Genomic DNA, 14,808 nt, shown 5'->3' on the forward strand with positions numbered 1-14,808 from the left:
AATGTCAGCCACAGAGAAGGAGAGCCCAATGTCCTTGGTAGCGGACCATGTCTGTGGCACTGTGTTATCCTCAAAGCGGGCGAAGAAGGTGTTTAGCTTGTCCGAACGCAAGACGTTGGTGTCCACGACGTGGCTGGTGGCTTGTAGTCTGTGATTGTCTGTAGACCCTGCCACGTACGGGCTCCCAAGTGGCGCACCAGTCTAAGGCACTGCTTCTCAGTGCAAGAGATATCACTACAGACCCTGGTTAGATTCTAGGCTGTATCACAGCCAGCCGTGATTGTGTGCCGCCCTATAGAACTCCCAATTGCCCCGGGGGGTACAAACAAGGGATCCAATTCGGGAAGTCGTATTCATGGTCGTAATGCTGCTGAGTTACCGCCGCTCTGATATCCAAAAGTTATTTCCGGCTGTATGTAATAACATTTTTAAAAATGTACTAGGAGAAATTAATTAAGAGGACAATAATGAAATAGTTGGTCTCTCTATATCTCTCTCTCTCTCTCTCTACCTGGAATATATCCCAGTCCATGTGATCAAAACCATCTTGAAGCATGGATTCTGATTGGTCAGACCAGCGTTGAATAGACCTTAGCACGGGAACTTTCTGCCTATAGGAAGACAGGAGCAAAATGGAGTCATGATCAGATTTGCTGAAGGAAGGGTGGGGAGGGCCTTGTAGGCTTTTAGAAAAGTTGAGTATCAGTGGTCCAATGTTTTTCCTGCACGATTTGGTGATCTCTCACTTTCTTATCCCTGACTCCCTAATCTCTCGCTTTGTTATATACTTCAGCCACCACACTGAAACACACGTTTTCAACTCATCAGAACAATTTATGTTTCCCCTATTGGCATGAAACACGTATTCATATTAATATTAATGTAAGTGTTGAATAAACATGAAACAGAAGGGGGCAGAAATGTTCACCTAGGCATGCACACACAGCAGCTTCCCTGGGTCCACATTATGGAGATCGACGGATATCTATGGTGTGTGTGTGTGTGTGAATATCTGTCTTCCCTGTACAGACCTTCTCTTAAATTATGCAGATTAAACTCATTAGCAGGGTTAATTAAAGGTGCTTTTTTAAGCCCGTATTCACAAAGAATATCAAGCAGGAATCCTAAGACAAATCTTCCGACAATTTGGTATTTTAGACCACAATGAATAAGATGATGACAGGGAGGACCTGATCCTAGTTCAGGACACTTATTCCACTCAATGCAGATCATTTGGCAATGCCAGTTTAGGGAGATAGCATTACTGTTATATGGTGTAACTTTGAAGTTATGATGAGGAGAGAGAATGTAACTTCAAACATGTCTGTGTGTAAGAAATATTTCAGTGGAAGTCTGGTATCCTTTTGGAGGGTTAGACACAAACGCTTGCGCACACACACACACACACACACACACACACACACACACACACACACACACACACACACACACACACACACACACACACACACACACATACACAGACAAACCCTGGACACACAGATTCCTCCCATCTCTCATGAGACTTCTTAAGCTAGCAGCCTTTTCTCATGTTAAAGGTCATAAGTGTAAAATGGCTGGTAAAAGCACGAGCCGTAAGTTATAGATGCTAAATGGGTTTAAAGTACACATCGATATGAAACGCTACATCCCAGGTACCATTGTTTGAGAAGATGGAAGATGTACAGTAACTGCCAAAATGAAGGAAACACCAACATAGTGTCTTAATAGGGCATTGGGCCACCACAAGCTTCCAGAACAGCTTCAATGCACCTTGGCATAGATTCTACAAGTGTCTGGAACGCTATTGGAGGGATGCAACACCGTTCTTCTCACACAAGTGCTAAATTGGGTTGAGATCTGGTGACTGATTGACACACACACACACACACACACACACACACACACATGCACTGTAAACCCCCCATGCTCCTTTGAGACCCCTCTTTCAAAGTCTAAGCATGATGGGATGTTAATTGCTTAATTAACTCAGGGACCACACCTGTGTGGAAGCATCTGCTTTCAATATACTTTGCATTCCTAATTTCCTCGTGTTTCCTTTATTTTGGCAGTTACCTGTAGTTCACACAGAGATCCTATACTTCATTCGCATATGTAATTTTATGGTAGTTCATGTCTGTGGATTCATAGCCTACATCAAAAGCGAAAACGTGCAGTATCAGTCAAAAGTTTGGACACCCCTTCTCATTCAAAGGTTTTTCTTTATTTTACTATCTTCTACATTGTAAAATAATAGTGAAGACATCAAAACAATGAAATAACTCATATGGAATCATGTAGTAACCTAAAAAGTGTTAACCAAATCAAAATATATTTTAGATATTAGATTCTTCAAAGTAGGCACCCATTGCCTTGATGACAGCTTTGCAAACTTTTGGCATTCTCTCAACCAGCTTCACCTAGATTGATTTTCCAACAGTCTTGAAGGAGTTCCCACATATGCTGAGCACTTGTTGGCTGCTTTTTCTTCACTCTGCGGTCCAATTTATCTCAAATCATTGCGGTTTGGCGATTGTGGAGGTCTGGTCATCTGATGCGGCACCATCACTCTCCTTCCTGGTCAAATATCCCTTACACGGCCTGTAAGAAGGTGTAAGGAAAATTACCAGAATTCTGCAACCCTAGTACTGACAGAAGTGCCTCGAGACTGCAGCTGTCTCAGTGTAAAAGGAGCATTTTCTCTCCATAATGTATGAGTGTGGGATGAAAAGGACTGTGTTTTAGCTCCTCGAGCTGTTTACATGATTCTCCCAGCATGGAGCCAACAGGCACCGGGAATGGTTGGGGGTAGACTAACTCTAATGAAACACCCGGCACCCACTAGAGATGTAGATAATAGGCTTTATTATGGGGACATTTGGTGTGTGTGTTCTCTCTTAATTTTTTCAAGTGTTTGTCCTAAATTACCTGGACCTTGGGTTTCCCTGCTCAGGTCATCAGGTCAGGAAGAACTCTAGGGAACTCTGGCTCTACATGGCCCAATACAGTTACTGCCTTGTCTCCTTACACCAGGGTGAGGCTTGTCCAAATAACCTAGGAGTTGGGTGGGACTCCACTTTCAGAATGACTGTATCCTTCATGTCTTATCCAGTCTTGTGTTTCAGTCGTATTTCCATTCTGGTGTCGCTTTGTGTCCATTTTTGTGTCCTGCTATTGAGGATCGTAAGGAAAACAAATGAAGTATTTCACTTAGCCCTCTTGCCAGGTTTGTAGCTACTGAATATGTAGGAGATAAGGTTGACTTTCGAAAGTTATTTGATGAATATCTTCGATAAACATTTGGAATGCATGCTGGCTGTTCTGTTTCTTTCTCCTGACTTTTAGTTTTCCCTCAAGCTGAAGAGGAGGTCACTGTACAAATAACACATACAGTACACCCACAAACCTACCAGAGCTGATTCTTCAGAAACATCATCTCCTTGATGTGGCAGAGTAATAGAAAAGTGTTCACTGAGCAGCTGAATACCTTTGTGTCTACTAAACCCATTTCTAAATCCTAGAGTGCATCCCAAATGGCATACCAAATGGCACCATATTCCCTACATAGTGCACTACTTTTGAGCAGAGCCCTGTGTATGCACATTTAGAAAAAAAAAGGTTTCAAAAGGGTTCTTTGCGGAGGGATAGGGTTCTACCAAGAACCATGTTGATCAGAAGACAAGAGTTCTTTGTAAAGTTCTTTGTAACGCAAAGAGTTCTACCTAGAACCTTCAATGTCCTATGATCCGTTTTTGGTAGAAAGGGTCCTCTGATGATTCTTTGGACTGCGTGAAGGATTCTTTGGAAGGCAAGAAGGGTTCTACATAGAACCATGTATAATATTTCCCAGCATGCTCTATTGATTTTCAGAATTGTTTGTTTTACTATAATATCTGTGTTTTTACAAGAACTTTGATTGGTTGAAACATTTTGATGTTACACAAAGATAAATAACATACAGTTCTCTAAACTAATCCAATCTGTTGGACTAATTGCACCCATTTGTAAGATGGTTGTTCCAGTTTAGATGATTGAGGAAGTCTCAGTATTAATTATTCACTACCCTGGTAGTCGATCTGAATGCAAGTTGCGGGTGATTAACAATTCCACTTGTTTGACAACTCTGGATGGATTCCAATAGGAATTACACATTACTTTGCAGCCAGCATAATATGATTTTCAGGCCTGATGTGTCCTGTAAACCAGGAGATTCCTAACACCACTGTGTTAGGGTATAACTAGGCCCTCAGTGAAAGACCTTAAGCTATACTGTACCAGTCAAAAGTTTTAGAACACCAACTCATTCAATGGTTTTTCTTTACTATTACTGTTTTCTACATTGTAGAATAATAGTGAAGACATCAAAAAATTATGAAAGAAATATACAGAATCATGTCGTAACCAAAAAAAGTGTTCAACAAATCAAAATATATTTTATATTTGAGATTCTTCAGGGTAGCCACCCTTTGCCTTGATGACAGCTTTTCACACTCTTGGCATTCTCTCAATGATTCCATGTGTACTTTCATAGTTGTGATGTCTTCACTATTATTCTACAATGTAGGACATTTAGAAAAACCCTTGAATGAGTAGGTGTGTCCACACTTTTTACTGGTACTGTGTGTATTGTCATAAATAATATCATTTTAAAGGCTAATAAGGCAGGTGGAATCTTTCATAGAGGGTTCTAGGAGGAACTCTCCAAAGATAAAAAGGATTCTCGGTAGAACCCTTCATATACGGTTCTAGGAAGAACCATTAGATGATACAATGGTTTTTGGTAGAACCTTTCATAGAGGGTTCTATATATAACCCTCTGAAAAGGGTTCTACCTAGCACCAAAAAGGGTGGACAAAACCAAAAAAAACCAGTATGGTTCAACTTAGCTACTTTTCTTTTTAGAAGAGTGTATATATAGAGACGAGGGTACCATTTGGGACACTCCAGGTCCTGATTGACTGATTCCTTTTCAGACGGTCACTCAAATCAAATTAAATCAAATCCAAATCAAATCAAATCAAATTTTATTTGTCACATACACATGGTTAGCAGATGTTAGTGCGAGTGTAGCGAAATGCTTGTGCTTCTAGTTTCGACAATGCAGTAATAACCAACAAGTAATCTAGCTAACAATTCCAAAACTACTACCTTATAGACACAATGTGACGTGTAAATGAGTGAAGAGGTGTGGAGTCAGGCGCAGAGAGCAAAGGATGTGGGAAAAACAACACGCTTTAATGTCCTGGAAACATAACATGTACAAAAGTGGAAACACAAATGAACAGAAATATAAACGGACATCGTGAAACCCAAATGCAAACAAAATACACTCAAACAAAGAAACAGGAGAACAAGCCCGCACGAAACAGAAGCGGGCTGAACAGACTATATATAACCCTATCCTAACAACCAAACAAGAAACAGGTGATACCAATTAGACAGAACTAAACGAACACAGAACAACGGATCAGCGATAGCTAGTAGACCGGCGACGACGACCGCCGAGCGCCAACCGAACAAGAAGGGGAGTCACCTTCGGTAATATTCGTGACAGTACCCCCCTCCTGACGCGCAGCTCCCGCAGCGCGCCGGCGCCGGCCTCGGGGACGACCCGGGGGCCGAGGCGCTGGGCGATCCGGACGGAGGCGATGGAATTCACTCAACATAGATGGGTCTAGCACCTCTCCTCCGGACCGTACCCCTCCCAGTCAACGAGGTACTGCAAGCCTCTCACCCGGCGTCTCGAGTCCAGAATAGCTCGTATCTTGTACGCCGGGGACCCCTCGATGTCCAGAGGGGGCGGAGGAACCTCCGGAACCTCATCTTCCTGCATAGGACCAGCTACCACCGGCCTGAGAAGAGACACATGAAATGAGGGGTTAATACGATAATACGAAGGAAGTAATAATCGATAACAAACCTCATTTATTCTCCTCAGGACTTTAAATGGCCCTATACACTGCGGACCCAGCTTCCGGCAGGGCAAGCGGAGAGGCAGGTTTCGGGTCGAGAGCCAGACCCTGTCCCCAGGTGCAAACACTGGGGCCTCACTGCGGTGACGGTCAGCGCTCTTCTTCTGCCTTATACTCGCTTGGCGTAATGACTCTTGGACCGCCCTCCAGGTCTCCTTAGAGCGCTGTACCCACTCCTCCACCGCAGGAGCCTCAGTCTGGCTCTGATGCCACGGTGCCAGGACTGGCTGGTACCCCAACACGCACTCAAATGGTGACATGTTGGTAGAGGAGTGCCTTAGTGAGTTCTGGGCTATTTCTGCCCAGGGAATATATCTCGCCCACTCCCCTGGCCGGTCATGGCAATACGACCGCAGAAACCTACCCACCTCCTGGTTAACTCTCTCCACCTGACCATTACTCTCCGGGTGATACCCTGAGGTCAGGCTGACCGAGACCCCCAGACGTTCCATAAATGCCCTCCAAACACGAGAGATAAATTGGGGGCCCCGATCAGAAACTATATCCTCGGGCACCCCGTAATGCCGGAAGACATGGGTGAAAAGAGCTTCCGCAGTCTGTAGGGCGGTAGGGAGACCGGGCAATGGGATAAGACGGCAGGACTTAGAGAACCGATCCACAACGACCAGGATTGTAGTGTTACCCTGAGAGGGGTGGAGGTCAGTAAGAAAATCTACCGAAAGATGGGTCCACGGCCGTTGTGGAACGGGAAGAGGTTGTAATTTACCTCTTGGCAGGTGTCTAGGAGCCTTACTCTGGGCGCACACCGAACAGGAGGAAACATAGAATCGCACATCCCTCCTCAAAGTGGGCCACCAGTACTTCCTCTCAAGACCTCGCACTGTCCTATAAATACCTGGGTGACCCGCCGAGGGTAGACAATGAGCCCATCGAATCAATTGATCACAGACAGCCAGCGGCACGTACCTACGACCCTCCGGACACTGTGGAGGCGCAGGTTCCCCCCTATGCGCCCGCTCGATGTCTGCGTCCACATCCCATACTACTGGTGCCACCAGCTTAGCTGCCGGAATGATGGGAGTAGGATCGATGGACCTGTCCTCAGTGTCATAGAGTCTTGACAGCGCGTCAGCCTTAGTGTTAAGGGAACCTGGTCTATATGAGATAGTGAAACGAAATCTGGTGAAAAACATGGCCCACCTTGCCTGACGAGGATTCATTCTCCTAGCTGATCGGATATACTCCAGGTTACGATGGTCAGTCCAGATAAGGAAAGGGTGCTTAGCCCCCTCAAGCCAGTGTCTCCACACCTTCAGGGCCTCAACCATAGCCAACAACTCCCTATCCCCCACATCATAATTCCGCTCCGCTGGCCCGAGTTTCTTTGAAAAAAGGCACAGGGGCGGAGTTTCGGAGGCACACCCGAACGCTGTGAGAGCACCGCTCCAACCCCAGCCTCGGATGCGTCCACCTCTACTATAAACGCCAAAGAAGGGTCCGGATGTGCCAACACCGGCGCCTCAGTAAACATCGCCTTCAACTTATGAAAAGCTCCGTTCGCCTCTGCTGACCACTGCAAACGCGCCGGCCCCCCCTTCAGCAGTGAGGTAATAGGGGCAGCTACCTGACCAAAACCCCGGATAAACCTCCGGTAGTAATTGGCAAACCCCAAAAACCGCTGCACCTCCTTTACCGTGGTCGGAGTCGGCCAATTACGCACAGCCTTTATGCGGTCACCCTCCATTACCAAACCAGAGCTGGAAATGCGATAACCCAGGAAGGAAACTGATTGTTTGGAAAACTCACATTTCTCCGCCTTCACATACAGGTCATTCTCCAGCAGTCGTCTAAGAACCTTGCGCACAAGAGATACATGCTCAGTGCGTGTAGCGGAGTAGATCAAAATATCGTCAATATACACCACTACACCCTGTCCGTGCAGGTCTCTGAGTATTTCATCCACAAAGGATTGAAATATAGCTGGAGCATTCTTTAAACCGTATGGCATGACGAGGTACTCATAATGGCCCGACGTAGTGCTAAATGCAGTTTTCCACTCATCTCCCTCCCGAATACGCACCAAATTATAAGCACTCCTGAGATCCAGTTTAGTGAAGAACTGCGCTCCGTGAAATGATTCCACTGCTGTAGCAATGAGAGGTAGTGGGTAACTAAAACCCACTGTGATGGAATTTAGACCTCTATAATCAATACACGGACGTAACCCACCATCTTTTTCTTCACAAAAAGAAACTCGAAGAGACAGGTGACATGGAGGGCTGAATGTACCCCTGTCCCAGAGCCTCGGTGATATAAGTTTCCATAGCCACCTTCTCCTCCTGGGACAAAGGATACACATGACTCCTGGGGAGTGCAGCGTTACTCTGGAGATTTATCACGCAATCCCCCTGCCTATGGGGTGGTAATTGGGTCGCTTTCTTTTTACTGAAAACGATAGCCAAATCGTCATACTCAGCTGGAATGCGCACGGTGGAAACCTGGTCTGGACTCTCCACCGTTGTCGCACCGATGGAAACCCCTACACACCTGCCTGAACACTCATCAGACCACCCCTGTAGAGTTCCCTGTTTCCATGAAATCGTAGGATTATGAATAGCTAGCCAGGGAATCCCCAGAACAACTGGAAATGCAGGTGAATCGATAAGGAACAAACTAATTCGCTCCTTGTGATTCCCCTGCGTAATCATCTCCAATGAAATTGTGGCTTTCTTTACCAGCCCTGACCCTAATGGTCGACTATCTAAAGAGTGCACGGGAAAAGGGGGGTCTACTTTTACTAACGGAATCCTCAACCTCTGAGCGAGTCCGCGATCTATAAAGTTTCCAGCTGCGCCTGAATCTACCAGTGCCTTATGCTGGAGAGAAGGAGAATAATTAAGGAAACAAATTAATAGGAACATGTGACCAACAGGAAACTCTGGGAGAGTGTGGTGCTTACTCACCTGGGGTGACCGATGAGTGTTCTGCCTGCCCTCACGATTCCCAGATGAATTCCTCCAGCACCGACCAGACGTGTGCCCTCTCCGGCCACAACTGGTACAGGAGGAGCTTCCTCCTCCGATCTCCCTTGACGCAGTCCCTCCTAGCTCCATCGGGATAGGGGCAGGATGATCAGGAGGTAGAACTGACAGGACCCTTTCGGAACGTCCACGAGCAGCTAGCAGATGGTCCAACCGGATCGACAGGTCTATCAGTCCATCCAGGCTAAGCGTAGTATCCCGACAGGCCAGCTCCCTACGGACGTCCTCTCTCAGGCTACACCTGTAATGGTCTATCAGGGCCCTGTCGTTCCAGCCTGCTCCCGCAGCCAAGGTCCGAAACTCCAGCGCGAAGTCCTGCGCGCTCTTCGTCCCCTGTCTAAGATGGAACAATCTCTCACCCGCCGCTCGACCTTCTGGAGGGTGATCGAACACGGCCCTGAAACGGCGGATGAACTCCGGGTAGTTGTCCTTCGCTGAGTCGGGCCCGTTCCAGACCGCATTAGCCCACTCCAGGGCTCTACCGGTCAGGCAGGTGATGAGGACCCCTACTCTCTCCTCCTCCGAGGGGCCGCCGAACGGTGGCCAGGTAGAGTTCTAATTGCAGCAGGAATCCCTGGCACCCCGTCGCTGCTCCATCGTAATTCCTCGGAGGCGTCATGTGCAGAGCGCTGGAACCGGATCCAGATGGGGAGATGGTAGAGTTGCTGGTAGGAGGGTCGGTGGGGTAGTAGTAGGGAAACCATTCCTCTCCCAACGATCCATCCTTTCCATCATCTGATCCATCGCTGATCCTAGGCGATGGAGGATGGACGTGTGATGTTGAACTCGCTCTTCCATAGTGGGAAGAGGAGTGGTCGCTGCTCCTGCTGACTCCATAGAAGGTGCGGGCTTCTGTGACGTGTAAATGAGTGAAGAGGTGTGGAGTCAGGCGCAGAGAGCAAAGGATGTGGGAAAAACAACACGCTTTAATGTCCTGGAAACATAACATGTACAAAAGTGGAAACACAAATGAACAGAAATATAAACGGACAGCGTGAAACCCAAATGCAAACAAAATACACTCAAACAAAGAAACAGGAGAACAAGCCCGCACGAAACAGAAGCGGGCTGAACAGACTATATATAACCCTATCCTAACAACCAAACAAGAAACAGGTGATACCAATTAGACAGAACTAAACGAACACAGAACAACGGATCAGCGATAGCTAGTAGACCGGCGACGACGACCGCCGAGCGCCAACCGAACAAGAAGGGGTGTCACCTTCGGTAATATTCGTGACACACAAGTGTAAGGGGATAAAGAATATGTACATAAAGATATATGAATGAGTGATGGTACAGAGCGGCATAGGCAAGATACAGTAGATGGTATTGAGTGCAGTATATACATATGAGATGAGTATGTAAACAAAGTGGCATAGTTAAAGTGGCTAGTGATACATGTATTACATAAGGATGCAGTAGATGATATAGAGTACAGTATATACGTATACATATGAGATGAATAATGTAGGGTATGTAAACATTATATTAGGTAGCATTGTTTAAAGTGGCTAGTGATATATTTTACATCATTTCCCATCAATTCCCATTATTAAAGTGGCTGGAGTTGAGTCAGTGTGTTGGCAGCAGCCACTCAATGTTAGTTGTGGCTGTTTAACAGTCTGATGGCCTTGAGATAGAAGCTGTTTTTCAGTCTCTCGGTCCCAGCTTTGATGCACCTGTACTGACCTCGCCTTCTGGATGATAGCGGGGTGAACAGGCAGTGGCTCGGGTGGTTGCTGTCCTTGATGATATTTATGGCCTTCCTGTGACATCGGGTGGTGTAGGTGTCCTGGAGGGCAGGTCGTTTGCCCCCGGTGATGCGTTGTGCAGACCTCACTACCCTCTGGAGAGCCTTACGGTTGTGGGCGGAGCAGTTGCCGTACCAGGCGGTGATACAGCCCGACAGGATGCTCTCGATTGTGCATCTGTAGAAGTTTGTGAGTGCTTTTGGTGACAAGCCGAATTAGTAGTAGGCAAACGACCTGACAAGCCTCCTGAGGTTGAAGAGGCGCTGCTGCGCCTTCTTCACGTTGCTGTCTGTGTGGGTGGACCAATTCAGTTTGTCTGTGATGTGTACGCCGAGGAACTTAAAACTTTACTACTCTCTCCACTACTGTTCCATCAATGTGGATAGGGGGGTGTTCCCTCTGCTGTTTCCTGAAGTCCACAATCATCTCCTTAGTTTTGTTGACGTTGAGTGTGAGGTTATTTTCCTGACACCACACTCCGAGGGCCCTCACCTCCTCCCTGTAGGCCGTCTCGTCGTTGTTGGTAATCAAGCCTACCACTGTTGTGTCGTCCGCAAACTTGATGATTGAGTTGGTGGCGTGCGTGGCCACGCAGTCGTGGGTGAACAGGGAGTACAGGAGAGGGCTCAGAACGCACCCTTGTGGGGCCCCAGTGTTGAGGATCAGCGGGGTGGAGATGTTGTTGCCTACCCTCACCACCTGGGGGCGGCCCGTCAGGAAGTCCAGTACCCAGTTGCACAGGGCGGGGTCGAGACCCAGGGTCTAGAGCTTGATGACGAGCTTGGAGGGCACTATGGTGTTAAATGCCGAGCTGTAGTCGATGAACAGCATTCTCACATAGGTATTCCTCTTGTCCAGATGGGTTAGGGCAGTGTGGTTGAGATTGCATCGTCTGTGGACCTATTTGGGCGGTAAGCAAATTGGAGTGGGTCTAGGGTGTCAGGTAGGGTGGAGGTGATATGGTCCTTGACTAGTCTCTCAAAGTACTTCATGATGACGGAAGTGAGTGCCAGTCGTTTAGCTCAGTTACCTTAGCTTTCTTGGGAACAGGAACAATGGTGGCCCTCTTGAAGCATGTGGGAACAACAGACTGGGATAGGGATTGATTGAATATGTCCGTAAACACACCAGCCAGCTGGTCTGCGCATGCTCTGAGGGCGCGGCTGGGGATGCCGTCTGGGCCTGCAGCCTTGCGAGGGTTGACACGTTTAAATGTTTTCCTCACGTTGGCTGCAGTGAAGGAGAGTCCGCATGTTTTAGTTGCGGGCAGTGTCAGTGGCACTGTATTGTCCTGAAAGCAGGCAAAAAAGTTATTTAGTCTGCCTGGGAGCAAGACATCCTGGTCCGTGACGGTGCTGGTTTTCTTTTTGTAATCCGTGATTGACTGTAGACCCTGCCACATAACTCTTGTGTCTGAGCCGTTGAATTGAGATTCTACTTTGTCTCTATACTGACGCTTAGCTTGTTTGATTGCCTTGCAGAGGGAATAGTTACACTGTTTGTATTCGGTCATGTTTCCAGTCAACTTGCCCTGATTAAAAGCAGTGGTTCGCGCTTTCAGTTTCACACGAATGCTGCCATCAATCCACGGTTTCTGGTTTGGGAATGTTTTAATCGTTGCTATGGGAACGACATCTTCAACGCACGTTCTAATGAACTCGCACACCGAATCAGCGTATTCGTCAATGTTGTCGTCTGACGCAATACGGAACATATCCCACTCCGTTCACTCCTTTAGTTGTCCTGCCTGAACAACAACAGAGCTATATGTCAAGGAGAGAGAGTGGGGATAATTATACATGTAAGCTATATTTCATGCAAATCTGATCAAAGCGTCTAGACAATAACGATCATCACTTGACAAGGTAATACGCCAGTTATTATCACCTTGACCAGTTTAATTGTAATTGTAATTAAACTGACAAACTTACTGTTTACTTACAATACTAACAGTTTTGATGGACAGGTTTTGTTAGTCCCAGTGGAAGTCCCACAGTGTGTGTGTGTGTCATGAGTTGTGGTCTACTGGGAAATAGCGTGAGCCTGCCCTTCCTCTCTTCCTTAGTTTGTGGTTATGCTGTCTTCTGGCTGCTATTCCCAACAATATGCTGTTGCTTTCAGGCTTGGCCAAGAGGCATCTCTCTCATCTCTCTCGCCCCCATATATCTCTCTTCACTTCTCTTTCTCTCTTTATGTCTCTCTCCCTCTCTCTCTCTAGGCAGCCAGGCAGTGAACGGAAAGTCAATAACCCATAGACTGACAGACTCTTATTTACATCGTCTGAGAACGTGATTCACTCTCTTCCCCACTCCCCTTCTCTGTCTGTCGCTCTATAGTTCTCTCTTTCTCTGTCTGTTGCTCTATAGTTCTCTGTCTGTCGCTCTCTCTCTCTCGCTCTCTCTCTCTCTCTCTCCCCCTCACAGTTTACAGGGCCAAGGGCTATGTTCTTCTGTCTGATAAGCAGTTGTCCATTAAAGACGAACAAGACAAATACCCAGCGATAAAACATGCAGACAATCTGTTCCGCTGGCAGACAAAGACTTAGACAAGACTCTCTTTTAATCCTGAGCCACTGAAGAGAATAAATTATTTGGTTTGTCACTGAATTTACAGGGACTGACTCTTTGAAAGATAGATATGCTACATACGCATGTACTCCTTTTGTACTAAACGTCAGGGGAAATAGGCCCATCCAAATGCTTGTATTGTAGAACATTGTCGACACTTTCCTGTTTGTGCTTGATGTCCATAGATGTGTCTCTAAGCCTAGAGGATCCTACATAGGAGAAGTAAGCCATGAGGCCACTGGGGGGCCTCAGAGACAGGCCATGGGTAGAGTCTTCTGGACTGCCTCCAATAAACAGAATGTTATGCAGAGTCTGTCACCTGGCATAGTTCAAATACTATTTGAAATCTTGCAAATACTTTGTGTTTTCTTTAGCATGTCTGGAGTGCCACCCTCCAGGTCAGGAATATTATTTTGGTCAATAAAGCCAGGTAAGCTCAACCATCTGTCAAGGCTGCCTTTCTGCTTATAATGTGACAAATATCTTGATGCATTTGGACTGTTTAGTGGCTTTGTTTGTGAAGGAACTTTCTCAATTTGGGCTATGTTATGAATGATTTGTTCGTTGTCAATTTGAAGAGCGACATTCTGTTTATATTGTTTTACCTTTTGCAAATTACATCGGAACCTTCTTGACAGAAGCAACATTTCATCCTTGAACTCAAATCAAGGCTATGTTTGCATCATAAATGGCTTTGGGCCCTCAGTGCACTATGTAGAGAATATGGTGCCATTTGGGACCTAAGCCTATGACTTTATTCCTGGAGCACTGTGGTATTTTACTGTCCTCTGAATGAACCTGATCATTCACTACAACTAGCAACAACAGCATCTAGTGTCCGCATCCTCCAGTTTAGATTTAAGAGGCTGATTACAATGAATCTGCATATCCAAACTAGGGGTCGTGACCCCCGATTTTGAAAATGGGCTCAAGAGAGAAACTGAAAAAAGGTTACGTCAGCCGCTAGATGCGGTTGTAATAAACAGATTGGCTTCTTCTTGCAAATGTGTCTCTGTCTTTTGAGCGGTTTAAGCTACAAAATATTATGACCCCATCACTGAAAGATAAGACTCTCGGGAACAGTTACGTGTCTGTTTCCCACAAGCCGCACAGGATTAATTAGAAACAGAGTTGACAAGACCAGGCACTAAATCAGACCAGGGGGGGGCTGATATTTTGAACTTCAAAATAACTTTCTGATGCATTTCAGTCACTTCAAACCATACTTCCTTCAGATTGAAATACTGTCTAAAGTACTGTCTGACTGATTTGTGATAGACTGTCAAAGCCCCAATTAAAATAGTAAACATCGGGCGTTGGTTACATCCTTTTTTCTTTCTTTTTTTACATGATGGGGTTGCTATTCTGGCTCTATATACAGTGGGGTACAACATTATTGGATCCCTTGATAAAGGTGAGCAAAAAAGACTGTGTAAAATAAATAATACAAATACTGAGCTATACTTGTTATGCAGGTGAGTGAGGACCCAAAAGCGGTTTAACAGAAACA

The sequence above is a fragment of the Oncorhynchus nerka genome, linkage group LG22 (genome assembly GCF_034236695.1).
Source record: "Oncorhynchus nerka isolate Pitt River linkage group LG22, Oner_Uvic_2.0, whole genome shotgun sequence".
NCBI classification, from domain to species: domain Eukaryota; kingdom Metazoa; phylum Chordata; class Actinopteri; order Salmoniformes; family Salmonidae; genus Oncorhynchus; species Oncorhynchus nerka.